Source organism: Oxyura jamaicensis, chromosome 7 (assembly GCF_011077185.1).
Source record: "Oxyura jamaicensis isolate SHBP4307 breed ruddy duck chromosome 7, BPBGC_Ojam_1.0, whole genome shotgun sequence".
Taxonomy (NCBI): Eukaryota; Metazoa; Chordata; class Aves; order Anseriformes; family Anatidae; genus Oxyura; species Oxyura jamaicensis.
The window spans coordinates 34,118,792-34,136,026 of record NC_048899.1 but is presented as its reverse complement, the minus strand read 5'-3'; the positions used below and the strand labels follow the sequence as shown (position 1 = coordinate 34,136,026).

The 17,235-nt window shown below is 39.0% G+C and overlaps 1 protein-coding gene and 1 long non-coding RNA gene across 5 annotated transcripts in view; one reads left to right on the top strand and one right to left on the bottom strand.

Moving 5' to 3' along the window:
- Positions 1-17,235, top strand: part of LOC118169747 (von Willebrand factor D and EGF domain-containing protein-like) — a 177,432-nt gene that overhangs the window by 16,713 nt on the left and 143,484 nt on the right. The window lies entirely within an intron of this gene.
- LOC118169748 overlaps positions 1-17,235 on the bottom strand; it is a 188,960-nt gene that overhangs the window by 49,092 nt on the left and 122,633 nt on the right. The window contains exon 9 of the long non-coding RNA XR_004752258.1: positions 15,858-15,950. This is a non-coding gene — a long non-coding RNA (uncharacterized LOC118169748). The remainder of the gene's footprint in view (positions 1-15,857; positions 15,951-17,235) is intronic.

The window sequence follows — 17,235 nt, the reverse complement described above, 5'->3', positions numbered from 1 at the left end:
CCCCCCCGATAATAGTGACATAAAATGCCTCCTCAGTGTCCCTTTTGCTACTCTCAGCAAATTAATTTTAATCTCTACTTACAAAGCAAGCTCTTCATTCCCCTGATTACCCTAATAGCCATTCCCTCTGCTTGCGCACATCTGAATAAGTACGCAGGGATCCAAATGAGGTATATACTGTGGCATTAATTTAACTGTTGCTCCACTGTATTCTCAGCACTCAGAGTACCTTTTCACACTAGAGTGGAAACAGTTTTCCTGCCATCAGACAGTACATCCTGGTCTTTCTCCTTCTCTTATTGACCCCTTTCTATTGTTAATTCTCTGTAAACTAATGTACTGCTCTGCCCTGAAAGTATGCAAGTCTCATTTGTATGTGAACAGGAGTTGAAAGGGTCTTTGGTGATAATTCTAGATAACAGTATATAAGATCTTTGCATACTCAGCTCAATGGTATTTGTTAGAGGCAAATGAATGTGCAGCAAAAAAGGAAATTCTGTAACTCAGCTAGAAGGGTAGAAAGGAAGAATCCAGTAAATATCAGTCTTTTGAGATAATGGCTTTCACTGTTCAGCTATTCTCCACCAGTTCCTTATTTAAAACCTCTGTTGCACACATTGATGAGAGAGAATTTGACCTGCAGAGACTCACAGGAGAAAGCAAGTTAGCTATAGTTCTGCTTTTCAGTCTCCAGTTATGAATGCATTTTGCTGATCATATAGATTAGAAATTAAGCTAACAGGACTTTCCTACCTGGAAGAAAGGTCATGTTTTATGGTATTTCTGCTTATAGAACCTATTTCTCCAGTTTAAATTTGTTCAATTGTGTGTTGGGGTCAATTTGCTCCAAGGATAGATTGACCAACATTGCAAAAGTTGCTCTTGAGTGATTTCAGTGTGATTATGAAATTCTCTAGCTACTTTCAGGAATTCCCACACAAACAAATATTTTTGCCTTGCTCCTTCCCATTTAAGTCCTTGTGAAACACCTTAACACTGTAAATGCAAATGCAGACCAGGCTGGTTCCTGCCTGACAGCAGCTTACACAACTGATGGTGAATAACATGCAACACTGCCAAAGCCCATCTGTTTTTCGTGCCTCCTCCTCCCAGAAGAATGTGCAGTGTACACATCTTGGTGGGACCAAATCGTATTCTGTTCTTCATAGATACAGAAGGCTTTTCTAAGAGGAGATGCATGGGGCTTGAAGAAGGAATATGGCAATTCCATAGCCCTGATGACTTCAGTCCCTTTTTGTGCATGAGATACAGGAAAGTTGGGCAAGATAGACATCTTTGAATCAAATGGTCATTTTCATGAGTGGAAGGAACAAGTACATAGATATTTATTTTATCCAAGCCCCGAAGAGCTTGGAAGAAGAGATTAAAATTATTTATTGCTGTTTGGTGTCTGCAGAGAGTCAATGTTGCTCTCACTTACTAATGATGCACTGACGTTCATGCTTTATTTCAGTCTTCAGCAAGCTCTCACAATTAACATAAAGAGGGTAATATTTATGCATTAGTTTCTGTATTTGACTTCAGGAAGCAGATGAATAAAACTAAATACATGTCAACTGTTAAACTGTGGGACTTAATATGTTTTTGGAAACAGGCAAGCGAAGTTTTAATTGCATACAGAAAGATTTCAGGATCACTGAGATCATGTCCATCTGATACAGATGACTTCAGTTTCCCATATCAGACCACAGAATTTACAGCCAGACACAGCACCCATTTTGCTTAGATTATTTCTTATGAGTAGTAATGACCACTAATGAAGCAGCCAAAAACCCAGGTGGCACTCCTGAAAATGCACATTTTAGAGCCTTGAGACCTGATCCTGCAGCTGCCAGCTTCACCCTGTGAAAACCATTAGCAGCTGGCTTCACTTCTAGAAAAAGAAAATGAAATATGCTGCATTTTCACGGCCATCAATCAGCAGATGCAGTGCCAGGAAAGCTTCATAACTATGCAGATATTGCCAATTGACATTACAAAAAAATATTCCTTTCAGGAGAGAAATATGGAGGCAAAAAAAAAACAACAACAGACGATCTCAGAGCATACTTGCACACATGGGGCAGTGATTCCTTTCTTATTGAGAGGGGAGGGGGCTGAGACTAGGAAGCACCTCCACTTTCAGAGGCAGCAGGACTCACCCTGGTACCCAGGGATGGAGGTGGGAGTAGGGGAGTGCTCCTCTGCAAGCCAGCTTGACTCCAGACTAACTTTCTTTGCTGTTAAATCTTCTTACCAGGAGGAAAGTTCTGTGAGCAGAAGAAGACCTTAAAATGAAAAATAAAGTTGGGAAAACTAAGATTTATATGATGGATGCAGGCAAACACCGTGGGGAGCAATACAAAAAATATAAATAAACAAGAGAGGATGTTTTTTGTTGCTGCTGTTGTTGTTGGGGTTTTTTGTTAGTTTGTTCTTTATGTTCTGCAAAATGACTGAAAACCATCAGAAGCATCACTGATCTTAAATGTTATATTTCCAAAGATTTGTATGGATATACCCCTTTTTATTATCTTTACTGACTTCCTGACAGATACTGAAATGTCTGGCATGACTCATGCTGTGAGCAATCCTTTTGTGAGAACTGAATGAAAACAGACTGATAACAAGGGCGATTTCATTAAAAAATAAGAAAAAAAAAAAAAAAAAAAAGCTACATGACAGGTTACATGGGATGTTATTGAAATCATGCATGCAGAATGTTAACACTATCTTATTGTTTTAGATCATGTTTTCCATGGCTCAGGAGAAAGTATCTTTGTCAGCTCATTGGAGAAAGGTTGGAGATGATTGAAGTAAAACAGCAGGAGGAGGCTGATATGATTAAGTCACATAGCCAACTGCCCATGTATAACACGGTAATGGAGGTGAAAGTAGAGGGCAAACTAAAATTAAGTCAAAAGGACACAGGAGACAAAAGGCTACACATATAGGACAAGGAGAGGATGTGCATGAGCTGATTTGTATAGCAGGCAGAGTGCAAAATTTTCATGCCCTGTATTTAGATAATTCCTGATAATATTGATGCAAATGTGGTATTAACTTGTGCTGGAATGGACAATCTCCTTAGTGAACATGCATGGAGACAGACATGTTTAATTAATTTTGCAGTCTTGGGCAGAGAGTTCAGACAACAACCCATGAGTAAAATCCTAGGCAGCCAGATTGGATAACAGGAGAAAAAAAAAAGGAAGATTTGGGAGGAAAGCAGGGTCAGCTCTGACCCACTCTGGAGATTATTCACACTTCTTCAGCAGAAAATAAAGTCTTAATTTTGCTAGAAGCCACCAGGTAAGAGTTTTATTACTGTAGGAAATCTTGAATGTTACAAAGCCAGCATAGTCCAAATTGTTCCCTCTGGGCAGGACGATGCTAGATACAAGACGTGAAACAACCAGTCATACGAGCCATAGGGCAACCAGGGTGTCAGCACTGCAGTGCTCTCCAAGGAAGAAATGATCCATAAAAAGTCATTAGAAACTTCTGCAGTTTGGAGCAAAGGTTGCAGTGGGTCACATCATGTCAGGCTGGCATTGGGTCCCCAGTAATGTCAAGCAAATGAGTTGGGAAAACAGAGAGCTTTCAGACATGACTTTTGGCAGCCAAATTCATGGTACCATTTCATCTTTTCTTGGTGCTGTTTCAGCATGAGGCCTCGGTTCACTTCAAAATAATTTTCACTGATAGTTTACATCACTGTGTACACTCACAAAGAGCTGTGCAATACATGATTACTATCTCCAAATGTTTCCTAACACAGCAAGACCACCTGGTAAAATCATCTAGTCACCAGACACTACAGAAGGAGATGATAGAAATTCCTATAAATGTATGTAGTCACTAAGAGCACATGATTCTCTGTCTGTGAGTAAGGAACCACAAAAACAGAGAACAGAAACAGGGTGCTGGCTACCATCTCAGGGAGCAGGGATCTAACTTCTTCCAAGGCGAGGAAGCACTCCATGCCTTGGAGAAGCTGACGACACTGTCCAGCACTTGAGCTGAAGCAAATATTTTACCTTCTGTCCATTGGCACACAAAGTTTTGATGGGAAACACTCACAAAACAGGAAACCCCAGAGCCAAGGTTGTTTGTGCCACCTAAATTTGCTCCTTGTGCTTGCAAATTACAATTCAGTCTCTGCAGAATGATCATGTACTGAGTTGCTCAAGGACTTGTGCTTCCTTCAGTGCCCAGGATAGATGGTGCTCAATTACTGAGTCAGTAGTTCGTGTCTTTCTTATTTGTGAGCATGTGGCTCTAATGCGTGTATGCCACAAAATAGCAAAACCCATCTTGGAAGTGCCATTCATTTCCTGATAGGCTTTTTCCTTCTTTATTATAGTAACTGGGTGCTTAATGCACTGTCATTAATTTACCTTCACAGCTGTTGTGGGGTGAAGGGCAAATACTATTAATGTTACCAAAGCAAAGGGAAGTAGTGAAGGTCCATTAAGAGAGAAATAGAATAAATAAATAAACATAGGAAATACCAGTGCATTCAAAGTCTGTGTTGCTTCAGCTTTCTTAGAGAAATTTAATTTTTGAACAGATATCTAGTACAGTTAATTTTGAGAAGGTAATAGGAATATAAGGCAGAAAAAGGAAAAACAGTTAAAAATGGGTATAACCAGGTTGGCAGTAACTGATGAATCTACCCTGAGTAATAGCCAAATCTATCTGAATCATTCAAAATTGTCTTAAAAAAATTATGGAGAATCTCTGAGATCCAAAGAAGGACAAAGAACAAATTCAGTACTTAACATCAAAAAGTGAAGAAAGGATGATGTGGAACTTAAAAACCAGGCAGACTACCTTCAATGCAAGTTCCTAATGACTCACAACTTGCAGAGTTATTTAGAAAAATTAACAAGAATAAAATTTGTTACTGAGGGTAGTGCACATAAAACACACCAACTCATTAGATCTGTGCACTTGGACTTGAGAGGCCACAGCTGGAGAGCTATGTCTAATTCTGATCATCAAATAAAGCTGTTCAAATTGGGTTCAGTTCAGAAAAGGAGCAACAAAGCTAACAAGAGGCCTGCAAATGTGACCTACAAAGACAGTTAAAAGAAATAGGCTTGTTTATCTTAGGGAAGACAGCACTGAAAAAGGGCAGTATTTAGTTTTCCAATATATGGAGGAGAGAAGGTAGCAGTGGGTTATTTGCTATGTCTGTAGACAACAGAGGAAGAGAGAGACCAGCCTGACTTTGACACAGATATAGGGTAGATGTTTTCTAAACATGAAAAGAGGTAAGCATTGGGACACCTCATCCACAAAATTGCTTTCTCCTGCAGCTGAGAAGGGGATAGGCAAACCCCTCCGTTGGGTGGCTCAGCAATGCTAAATCCTGCCTCAGCACGGGGAAAAATCAGGAGATGAGGGAAAGTCAGCGTGGATGATGAAGAACAGATTGCACCATATGAACTGACTAGCTTCTCTTAGAGTGCTGCTGGTCTAGTGAATAAAGGGAAGACATGAGGTGGGATGTTTCCTGGTTTTGCTACCATCTCCAGTCCAACAAGCTAATCATTTTAGGGACAGGAAAACCGGGCTAAAATTATTCCATCCACAGAGATGTCTGACAACTGAACATTGAATATCTCAAAGAGGAGCTGGGCAGGAAACTGCTCTCCCCTTTCATGGCAAATATTGACTTTTCTTTTCACTCTTTTACACTGCAATGAAACCCAAACCCTTTGAAATGTGTAGTACCAGCACTCAGAGAAGTAAAGGGACAAAGCTCCTCTAGAGTCCCTCTCCCCTTGCCAATTCCCTAATAGCCGTCAGCCTGGGAGATAACAGCATTAATTTGGGAAGTTTTGCTGGGGTTGACTCAAGAGTGGACACTGAACCTCTCATTTTACAGTCCTTCATGTGCTTTGATCATTCCAAAGTGAAGAGCTTCCTCTCTTTTCTTTCCTCCCCATTTTATTTTCCTCCAGCAATTCCATCCTAAAAATCACACAACCATAACTTCAATGGAAAAATGCACTTCTGTGAAAATCTCAGCTGCGGCAAGTCAACATTTTCCAACAGAAAAATTGTTCATCAGAAGGCTTGCAGCCAGCTCCAATATCAAGATCACAGCAGCAGCTAAGCTTTAAGTGCCTCATATTTCTGCATATCAGGGTCGTCAGTCAGGAACCTAGAAAACGAAGAGCACAGAAGTAATGATCACCTCTGACATGGCTGGAGTGACTTATCTGGTGTGACATAGGCCCCGTGACAGCCATATCAATCAACTCCTCAGGGCAGCTTTCTCAGAGTCTTTTTTCTTTGAAACATCAATATTAGCTAACATTTTTAAACGCTGTCATCTGTTTCAGTCAATCTTATTCTTCATAAATTAAGCCTCTTTCTATTGGAAAACTGGAGGTTATTTGATAATATCAAGCATCAAGAGAACAACTATGTGAAGGAACATCATCCTTTCCCTTGCCACTTATATCTTTTTGTCTGAGAAATATGTGCAGTGGCAGAATATTCATTTCCACCCCAGCAAGAGAGTCGGCAACATTTCTGATACCCCAGCCCAATACAAAACATCTCTTAGCTGTTTTTAAAAGGTTAACTTTCAAAATATTTGCATGATCAGAGATTGGATTTTTTAGGCAGTTTGATCTTGCTACCCAACTTTCTACTTATTTTTTTTCTCCTTCATAACATTTGGATTATTTAGATAAAATCTTAATGGGTAAAGCTACTGCTTTTCCAGCCTATCCATGCAATTGCCTTGATGCATTTATATGTAATAATCTCACAAAGAGCTTATACTTTTCACTTTTATCAGCCAGAAAGCATATTGGAATTAACATATGGTATCTCACTCTATTCACTTTATACCAATTCCAAATACTCAGGGGCAAGTTGTTAGCAGACAGAAAGTAAAACAGGCATACAACATCCGTGCCAAGCCCTAAGCAGATAAGGGTATGAACAAGCTCCCCCTTTTTGGTGAGCAGCAGGGACTGTTCAGAGCACTCTCCTCAGAGGGACCATGCAGATAGACCTCTGGGGCAGCACCTGAGGGCCTGAGCAAAAGAATTTGCAAGGTTCATAGGGAATTTCTGAGAGCTGCTCAGAAAGATAAGTTCTGCATCAAACCAATACACTCTACAAAGAGCACAGACTAACAATGGTAACATCTCTAAAGTCCACATATATTATCCCACATGTGGAAAATGGGATTCTGTATAATCCATGGTGCATGGTGTTAAACACTGATGGATTATGCGACCTTCCCCGGGCCTTTCCTGCCCTATTTTCTTGGACATTCTATTGTGTTGCCCAAGTGTCTCGTAGTTTCGTGCTGCTGGCTCAGGCTAGACCTCAGGACAACAGAGACAGGCATTCAGTTTCCCCCGTGTATTTCTCTCCTTCTCCTTCTACCAAGGTTTTGTCTTCCAGACAAGGATTTTTTTTCCCTAAATTCTCACTGACAGTGTTGGCGGGGCTAACCCAGCTATAGTGTTTATTTTACTTAAGCCAGAAGAAGTGATTAATCGTTTTGTTTATTCTCTTTAATCTTAATGCTGTCTGTTAGCAGTTCCAACTCTTATTTGGTCTGGCAAAAAAAAAAAAAAAAAAAAAAAAACTTATTTTAGCTATTATACATAGATACACCTATCTTATATATATATATATATAAATAAATAAATGAATAAATAAATAAGAAAAGCAAAAAGCAAATTCTTCCAATGTATCAATATATAGCCTATGCACAGACGAATATGATCACAAATCAGTTTTTTACATCCTGTCATTTAATGACTATTTGCAGAGTCTTTTGCAGAGATGGAGTGTCATTTCTTATGAAATCTTAGCCAAAATAACCTTCTGCTGTAAGAAAACTTTGAAAGGATATTGGTTATTCAAAATTACAGCAAAATAATTATTGCAAATAAGATTCAACCTGTATAAAACTCTATGTCATCCTTGGCATACACCCATGAAGTCCATGGATGATCCTCAGAAAAGGTTTGTCTTGAAAGAGAAAAGGTCATTTTTCCTAACTTAGAAACTGATTTAAATGATGTAATGCTTTCCAAGAATAGGACTGAGAAGAGTATTTGAAAGCTGCTATCCCATGATCAGAGTGATAATATTTTGAGTCCCTGATTAAAGAGAAACATTCAGCTTTGATATACTCTTTGCAGTTAAGGAGTCATAATGAATAAGAAACAAATATTAAGAAATGAGCTTGAGAGAAATACAGAGATTAGATGGTTCAGGTGGCCATTTCAAATCAGAGGTACTTTTTTAATCTATATTAGGGTTTTCCAGTGATGGAGATTCTAATGGTAGGCCAGACTTACCGGCAACGTGACTGAATCTGTGTTATGGCTAAGAAGATCTATGACCCTTGCATACTTAGGTACTCTTGCATATCTTTTAAGGATCCCTTTTATGGATGCAAGAATGCAGGAAAAGTAGTTGTCTTTCCAGACTGATGAAGTCTGTGTTTTGCTGCTGAAGGAGTATGTAAAAATGTTTTCAGGTCACATACAGATCCAGAGCATTTTGGATTCATAGCTAGAGGAGTCATATTTATGTGGCTGATCACTACAGCATGGGAGATAAATCAGAATTAGACATCCTTGCTTGAGGAAGAGGACAGGGGAATCCATCTATTATAGAAGGACCATCAAGGGAGCAGAGTGGTCTCCTTGCCTCATGTTCCCATGCAAGCACTGTAGCAAAAAATTATAGATAAGAAGGATTATCATGAAGAGTAGCAGGCTGTCCCTCTTTTCAGCACTTGTCATGCCAAAAATGTCTCTATGCTTTTTACACTGGGTAATCAGGGTTGGGATAAGTGCCATGCCAAGATGCACTTCATTCTCCAATATGTTTATGTGATGCTGTTCACGCATTGCTTTCCCAACAGCAGAGCAGTAGGAGCTGTGTAACATCCAGCTTGTAGAATGATGGGGGTCTTGCAAGAGAACTGTACTTTGGATCTGGCTGGCCTGCAGTCAGGTTTATGAAAGAATAAAGAGTAACGGCTCATCATAGGGAACAGTTAATGTGAAGGAAGGCAATCAAGATAGAGAAAATGAAAGGACAAAGACTGTGCACCTTGGAGCAAACCTAACTGATATCTCTTTCAGCAGAGAGTTTCCAGTGAACAGAGCTCGCTAAAATGGCATGACATTGCTGACACTTTCCTTACATCATCAGGATCTCAGGATCTACTCTAGCTTCATCTTGAATGTGACTATCTGGACTAGAGAAGAAGAAGCACATTTAAAAAAAAAAAAAAAAAAAAAAAAAGTTTAAATATGTCCTTTCAAAATCTTTGAAAATGAAATGACTCATGACTTAATCCCTCCTGTTTCCAAGATATTTCATTTCAGGCTGAACATGAGTTTAGTGTGACGTACAGTTATTATCAGTCTTTCTTTCTGATTTTAGAAATTCTATTTCTCTGTAAAAAATGAAAGGTTTTAGTTTAGATTGAAGTAAACCACTTTTCCTCACTAGACCAGTGAATTGCAAATCATCTAATTAGTAAATTTTCCCAGTGCCTGTAACATCTGTTCAGCAGTTGCCTTTTCCAAAATTTACTACAGCATAGTATTATAGCAGTGTCTTTCTGTCCCTCCTACATGCAATCTTTTCCTTTCTGTGTTGCTCTGGGTGTTGTCTGTGCTCATGTTATTGCAACAGAAAAATGTAGAACATTAGCATCTGTTAATCCTTTTATACCTCAAGTCTTCACATGTTTGGCCAACTCTGCTTTGCATTGTGCCTGTCTGTGTCTGGAATAGCCTCAAAATTCCAGATATGGCTAAATAACCTAAAGCATAGCTGGGTCCTGCAGTGCTGCTGGAAGGCTATTTTAGAATTAAGATAATTCAATGGTTTAAATGTGTTTGCTGGATCCCTAGGAGAAAACTTTTATCCCAGTTTGCAGGGATTTAGCAATTCAGTTATTATTAATATTGAGCCATACTGCTGAATCTACATGTTCTGTAAGGAAATAACCTAGATTCTAGTGCTTTCTTTTACACTTATTTCAGCAAATAATAGAAAGGATGAAATGAAATTCATCCTTAGCCTAGAATTTTACTGTGGCATGTCAGAGAAGGCATGAGAGGTTAAAAATAGCTACCAAAGATCTTCACAATAAGTTTGGACCCTGGCTTTTCTTTCACACCACATTTGAAAGTAATATGTGAGTAAAAGTGAGAATTGTAGTTCCTGCCAAAAGGTTAAGTTGGGGGTAGGTGAACAAATTGTGGGGGTTGAAATCATAAAGGGAAAAGTAAAGTCATCTCAGTCTTGAGACCCCAGGCATGAGGGCTGGATGTTCTGGTGTCTGTCAAACAAAAACACAGATCTGTCCTCAACATGCTTTGAGTGAGAGACAACAAGCCTTGTACTGCATACTTCTGCTGATGAAAAGCTTCATTTTGGACTGCTGAGACTGAAACATGCCAAACACAATCAGCTGCAGAATCAGTCTAGCCAATGCACGAGTCAAAAAAAAATAATAGAATGCAACAATCAAAAAAAAAAAAAAAATCCTCCCTCCACCTCCCCCCCACCCCAAAAAAAAGACATTGATTTATTAATATGTAGGGAAAATCTTTGAGGCATGTGATGCTGCCATTTTTAACCATCCTTTGTCTCAATCAGTAGATAACTTTGAACTTTATTCACAGCAAATGAAATCTGAAGAGTGAAAGTTGCGTGAATGGCATGGGGCAAGATTGAGGGTCAAGTATGATGGTCTATGAGCAGCCATTTTCTGTGATGCAGAGCTTGTGGGCAAGGAAGGCAGGAGGGCAGAGAAATGCCTAAATTCTCCCATTGTGATTGGAGCTAGTGGCAGCAGGCAAACCTTGTCCTTCCTTGGAGGGAGTTTGCACCTACCTCCATCCCTTCAGAAGTCTGCTCTGTGAAAACCTCTGCTACAGTTAAGTGCCTCTGCCTGACATTCTCTTCCCTATATTAAAATAAATAAATAAATAAATAAATAAATTATAGCCAATATGCAGTAGTTGGGGCAAAGCACAAACTGGTTTTAATATGCTTTGGAGTGGGGAAATGAGCCCTGATTTCTGCTCTGCAGGGCAATCACGAGGCAGCAGAACATTTAGTATCAGACCTGTAACTTTTGCTGAAATTATGCGTTTTATAAACACAATTGAATATGTATTGGTGCAGAGAGAGAAAAATAAGAGAAAAGGAAGGGAAATAGTTTTGAAAGATGGACAAGTCAGCTTGCTCTTGTTTATAGACTATATAAAAGAGAGCAGTTTCAGCGGGAGAGGGATCTGCCAAGGTATAACCAGTTGTTTGAACACTGCCCAGTACATGGCAGAACTAGTTTCAGGTTAGGGAAAAGCAGTCAGCTCCAAATGCACCAGCAGAGCCTAAATCCAGTAGACAATGCCCGCAAGTCATCCCCCTTCCTCTCATCTGTTGGTTTGCCTTTTGCAGCTTTTCCACCGGGTCTGTTCTGCACCCTTTGCTCTGAGCACATCCAGTGCCTCTCTGAGCACATCATGTGCCTGCAAACAATATTCATACAACTCAGTTTGACATCAAGGCTAAAAAGGTTAATGGGATCCTCATTTCCAAATGTAGAAAAACAAACAGTGTAACAGTGTGGAGAATAAAAAATAGAAAGCCCTCTTGAGGTCACCTATGAATAAATGTGAACAGGTGTAAGGTCTGCATAGCAGCATGCGACAGCACCACGTCTCACAGTCTATCACAGGCAAAACCCTCTTTATTAATGGGCTCACAGGTGTGTTATTCAAACTGTGGTGTTAAGAACATCATCACATTTCTGTAATGTCCCACCCACACATTTAATACTGTAGGAGACATGATAGTCAATAGCACACATGGGACTACAGCTGACTTGCACGGTGGTTTGGAGGTGTAGGTCCACAGTGTCACTTTTGGAGTGCTCTGTAACTGCTTCAGTTGGAGCTAAACCTTCTCTGAACTGAATTAATACTAAAAATAAATAAATCAATTAAAATGAGGTGCCAGGTCTTTCATGCTAAGTTTTAGCTATGTGTGTTTGTCAGATGTTGGCAGGTGACAGACAGATCTACCTGTACAAAGCCTCTCTTCTCTGGACAACTCATAGAACACAGAAATGACCAAAGCTTGACATTCACCAGTTTACACATAATCAAATTTTACAAGTTTCAAAAGCAACTCAACAATGACTGCAAATTGTTAAAGAATAAAGTAGCAAATGATAAATTGATTGCCTGCTGTTTCTTTGTGTACTAATTTGTGTTATGGCTTTCCAATCTGAAATTGCTTGAGTAGATTTCTGTTGTTTGTTGCCTTTTTTTTTTTTTTTTTAATCTCAAATTGCAAACGAAATTACTGTGGTAAACTGAATGCATCAATTGTAATGAAGAATTGATCAATTGTTATGTTGTAGGGCTTTTCTAAACAGCGATTTCTAGCCTATCTTCTTAAGATGAAAATTACAGTTATTAGTCAATTACCAAGTAAGAATGCAAAATCAAGTCTGTTTTTTGATAATCTTTTGATAGATAGATGGAAGAAAATCTGATATAGTGCATGTGTGTCTATAAACACCTTGTTTTACCTATGGATGGTGATACACAGATAATATTTTTGTTGAATTATCCATTAGCAGAAGCATTAAGCTCTGTCTCCTTCTTCCTTCAGTAATACTGCTTTTTGAACCATCTTTTTCAATCAAAGGTATAGCTCTATTTCATAAGCTAAAAGTCTATGCTCACTGTTATCAGGCAAGAAGGAGGTGGAGGAGTTAGAATTGAAAGCTCAGCATGGAAATGGTACCATAGAAATAAAAAATTACTAAGATTCATTTTGTCTTGTACTGTGTTATCAGTGTCTAAGAAAAAAAGAGAGTGGTTCCCATCAAGAATACTTCATCCAGCAATCTGATTTTCTTTTATTTATTTTCTAAAGAACTACAAAGTGCCAGTGCTGCACCTCCTGCAAAAAGCACTGACAACACATAAGCTGTGGTGGGGGGAAGCCCATCCCATCCCATCCCATCCCATCCCGTCCCATCCCATCCTGTCCCATCCCGTCCCATTCCATCCTGTCCCATCCCATCCCAACCCATCCCATCCCCACATTCAAACGCCCCCCCCAAACCTGGCTGACCAACAGGGGATCTGGTTTCCCAGATCTGAAGACCTTCTGAGGACATAACACTCCCATGTAAATTTGGAATTGGTTTTAAGAGAGCATATATTTTAAACCACACAAAACTACACTGTGATTAGAGTTAGTTCAGTGTAAATGAGAAAAAATCAGTTGGTTTACCTTCTGCACGGCTGATCCTGATCAAAACACATCTGCCTATAATATGCACCATATGGGGCAAAAATTGTCTTGTATTTATTCCTCTGTCTCCCTAATCCCCTGTGTCCTCTGCAAGCATGCATATCTGTATCTGCAGCTCTAGCTAGATGCCCAGAGAAAGGCATCTTGCTTTATGCACATATAATTATGGAGATGTTTTTCTTATTATGGTAATTATATCCTAAAAGACTGCGCAGGTAGCAGCTGTAAATGTAATGAAGGCTCAGTTGATACCAGCTGAACTAGATTCTCTTTTATATCAAAAAGCGACTTATAACTGAAGTCCTTATAGATTCCTGGAACCCTGCTATGTTTATGAATGCTTCTGTTACTCCTGGTGAATTAGCACAGAGCTATGGAGCAACCAAAACAAGAGAACCCTAAACAAAAATGAAAATTTGTACCCACTAGAACAGTGAGTGGGGACTGAATTCCACTAAATAAAATGAGTAAATGTATTTCTGGAGAGGTTTTCATGCATAGGTGCTGAAAACCTTGTTCTTTCATGAAACAAACCAGTGCCAACAGGTCTTTTTCAAGTACTAGGTGCACAATGGGCGGCATGCAGTTGTGCAAGATTCGCTCGGAATATCACCATGGCAAAAGAAAACTGTTGGCTAAAGCTTTGACCATCCTGTTTATATAGCAGGAAGGAGCTATTGAATTTTAATATTAAAGTTAATTACAGCCGTATGTACAGAAACTGTATCTTCTGAGCACTGAAGAAACAAACACTGAGGATCACTGATAAACTTGGTTTCTCTAAATCTATTACACAGTGTCGCACTTGCACGGTTGGGAGTACACAGCTTTATCTTATCACACTGGCCAGGCAGACCTCTGACTATTTCTAGCTCATGGCCTTTTATTTTAATATTTTTAAATCCATCCAAAGTGCAATAATGCCTGTGGAGGATGTCTGAATTCTCTGTGCTATGTGCTCGAGCCCATACCATGCTGACTCTCCAAGTTTCGAGGAGTGGGCAGCCTATGAGCGGATGAATGGATGGCGTCAATAGGAACTGGATCTCGGTCAGGTGGTGGTGAAATCCTTCTGGGGCTGTGCTTTAGTTGGGAAATGGAGCATGTCCATGTATAAGCAAGGAGAATATTGCTGCAGAACAGTAATGAATAAAACCTTACTGAGAAGGCAAGAGCAAACCCAACCATTCTTCCTAAATGTCAAAGCCCTGACAGAAAAGCCCATTATAAACGTGTGAGGAGAGTGTGGCTGCCGAAAACACTATTGTGCTGGTGAATGGAATGAATAATAGCAATGAATAATAGCAAAACAATAACAGGAAAAATTGCCTCGTCACCCTGCATACATTAGGAACTAAATCACATCCAGGACGTACGCAGGAATCTGGCATTTGGCAGCACTCAGCTTCCTTCAGCTGGAGTCCCCTTATCTTTCTGCCAGTCTTTGCTGCATCCTGGATTCACTGACAATAAGTTAGCAGTGACATGTTCTCCAATGCTATATCATCCACATGCAGAATTAAGCTGAAGAAGTGGGGGAAATGTGTCCAAAATTCAGCATTTACCAAGGGAGCAATCTGGAAAAATGTGTGGCTCTCAAATTGTAATTAGCCCACATCACAGTTTAGGCATGGAAACAACTCCGATTCTCAAAGGGGTAAACCATGGAAATCAAATTTCCATCTGAATAGAGCCCAGTGGGTTCTAAAATCAAAACATGATTTTGTTTTTGCTACTGCTATTTAGGAAAGCTACATTTGCAAGTGTATGTTCAACTGAGATTAGAAGGTGAGAACGAACCTTTTCATATTGTTTCATTTTTTCATTATGAGGAATGAGAGCAAAATAGACCAATCAATAACAATAATTGTAATTTTCTTTTTATTGATTGCTCAGAAGTCCTTAAAGGCATCACCATTAACTTAAAGATAACTTGAGGAAATTTATGAGGATTTTAATTCTCTTCTGACATAGCAATAATAAGTGATTTCTATATTCAGATGCTGATGTTTTCTGGCTCTGAAGCCAAGCCAGAATTAGTGGGGATGAAACTTGGTATAATTTAATAGAGTAATTGACACAATTTGACTTTGTTGTTTTTTCTAATTGGCGCATTCAATAGACGAGGTTGCATTTCACCAAGCAATGACACTACAGATTTCCTCTGTCTTGTCCAGCCTCCTGATATTTTTTATCATGTGTTCTCCCTGTCGTAAAATTGCCTCTTGGTGAGAGATGACAGATAGATAATCCAGGAAAGAGAAACGTTTCAAAAGACAGCACATCTTCTGGAAACTTCTTTGTTCATCCAGGTCATTTGTTTGCTAGTGTGTTGTTGTCCCCAAAAGGAAATATGTGGTTCCCTCATCCTCCTTTTTTATGGAGCGTAGAACAAATCTATTTGCTGAACATCTCCTGTCACAGTGCTCCAAAATCCACGTTAAGCTGCCCAGAAATTCCTCAGACTTTGCTCACCTTTCTTTCAGGGACCTCTTGTTGTCACTTACTTTGTTGGCCTTTCTTGACACTTCTTCTGTTCCTGTGTAAGATGCTTGTCCATCTCTATCTGCGTACTCCTGTGGAGCTCATAGCTCATTATTCTGTGAAGCATTCAGGGAAAACACAGGACAGAGGAGAAGTTGCATGTAATCAATTCCTCTTTTCTAAACCACAAATTAAAAATAGAAATGCAAGCCCAGATAAGAGATACTAGTATGAATAAATAATTGTTTTCCCTGGAATTGAATGTTGGCCCCTGGTTTGTCAATAGCATATTGCTTTACTTTGTAGGAGACCAGAATGATAAGTGACCTTGTTCCCAGGCAAATTAAACTTGGGTACATCATACAGACAGCATTTTTATATTGTAGGAGGATTTATTTTTTTTTTTCAATTGCACTTTCTCTCAGGGCTAACTCCTTTGTGCTGAACAAAAATAATAATAATAATAATTCCCTAAGAATTAAGCAATATACTCACTAATTCTACCTGGTGGGAGTAATATGTAGTAAGGGCTTCAGTTGTACATACTGTAAGTAGAAAATTTCAAGGGTAAAGCATAAAGCATCCATAGAACGGAGAGGAGAAAGAAAGGTATGTGTTCCCACTTCACTACCTCTGTCATTTGTGCTTGGACAACTCTGCAGGAGAAAATACTACAGACTCTTGTTTCAAAACATATCAGGTCCCTAGAGCTGAACAGTCTAAAGCCTGCCTTAAAAGAGTGCTTATTGTATAACACATACATGTGAAACTATCTTTAATTGTGTGTTGAGTTGCCCCGGTTACCAGAAGACACCTTATTTTCAAACAGTGTAATATCTAAGAAGAAATGTTAAGCAGGAGATGCCTAGAAAACCAAATTCCTGCTTGGCCTGATTTTTCTTCTTAATTCTGTCTGTTATTCAGTCCAAATAATATGTATGAAAAATGTTGTCTTCTTTTCAGCAGGTGCTCAGTCTCTTCCTAGGTCAAATTTTCTCTAATTACATTCATTTTACACAAAGTTTCATTTTTCTCTATCAATTTCATTCCACGAACAAAATATGACTTGTTCAAGAACTAACCATTATGAGTCTGTAGTGTTCATCCAATGAGCTTCATTACTATTTCAGTTCAGTAGGAGGTTATTCTGCTTCTGAATTATCTGAAAATAGCTTTATTTATTAGCCATTAGTTTTTACAAAATTATTGTGTTTTACGTACGAGAGGAGCATGAATGGTTCAAGCTTTTTTTTTAAAAAAAAAAAAAAATAGTGGACACATTCATATTCATGACAAATTCCTGTCTCTGAATAATTTTAGAAATAAATTTTCTCTCATCACCATGTAGAATAATGTTATTAAAATGGTAGCAAATATTGGTGAAATAAGGCAGTGACTTCT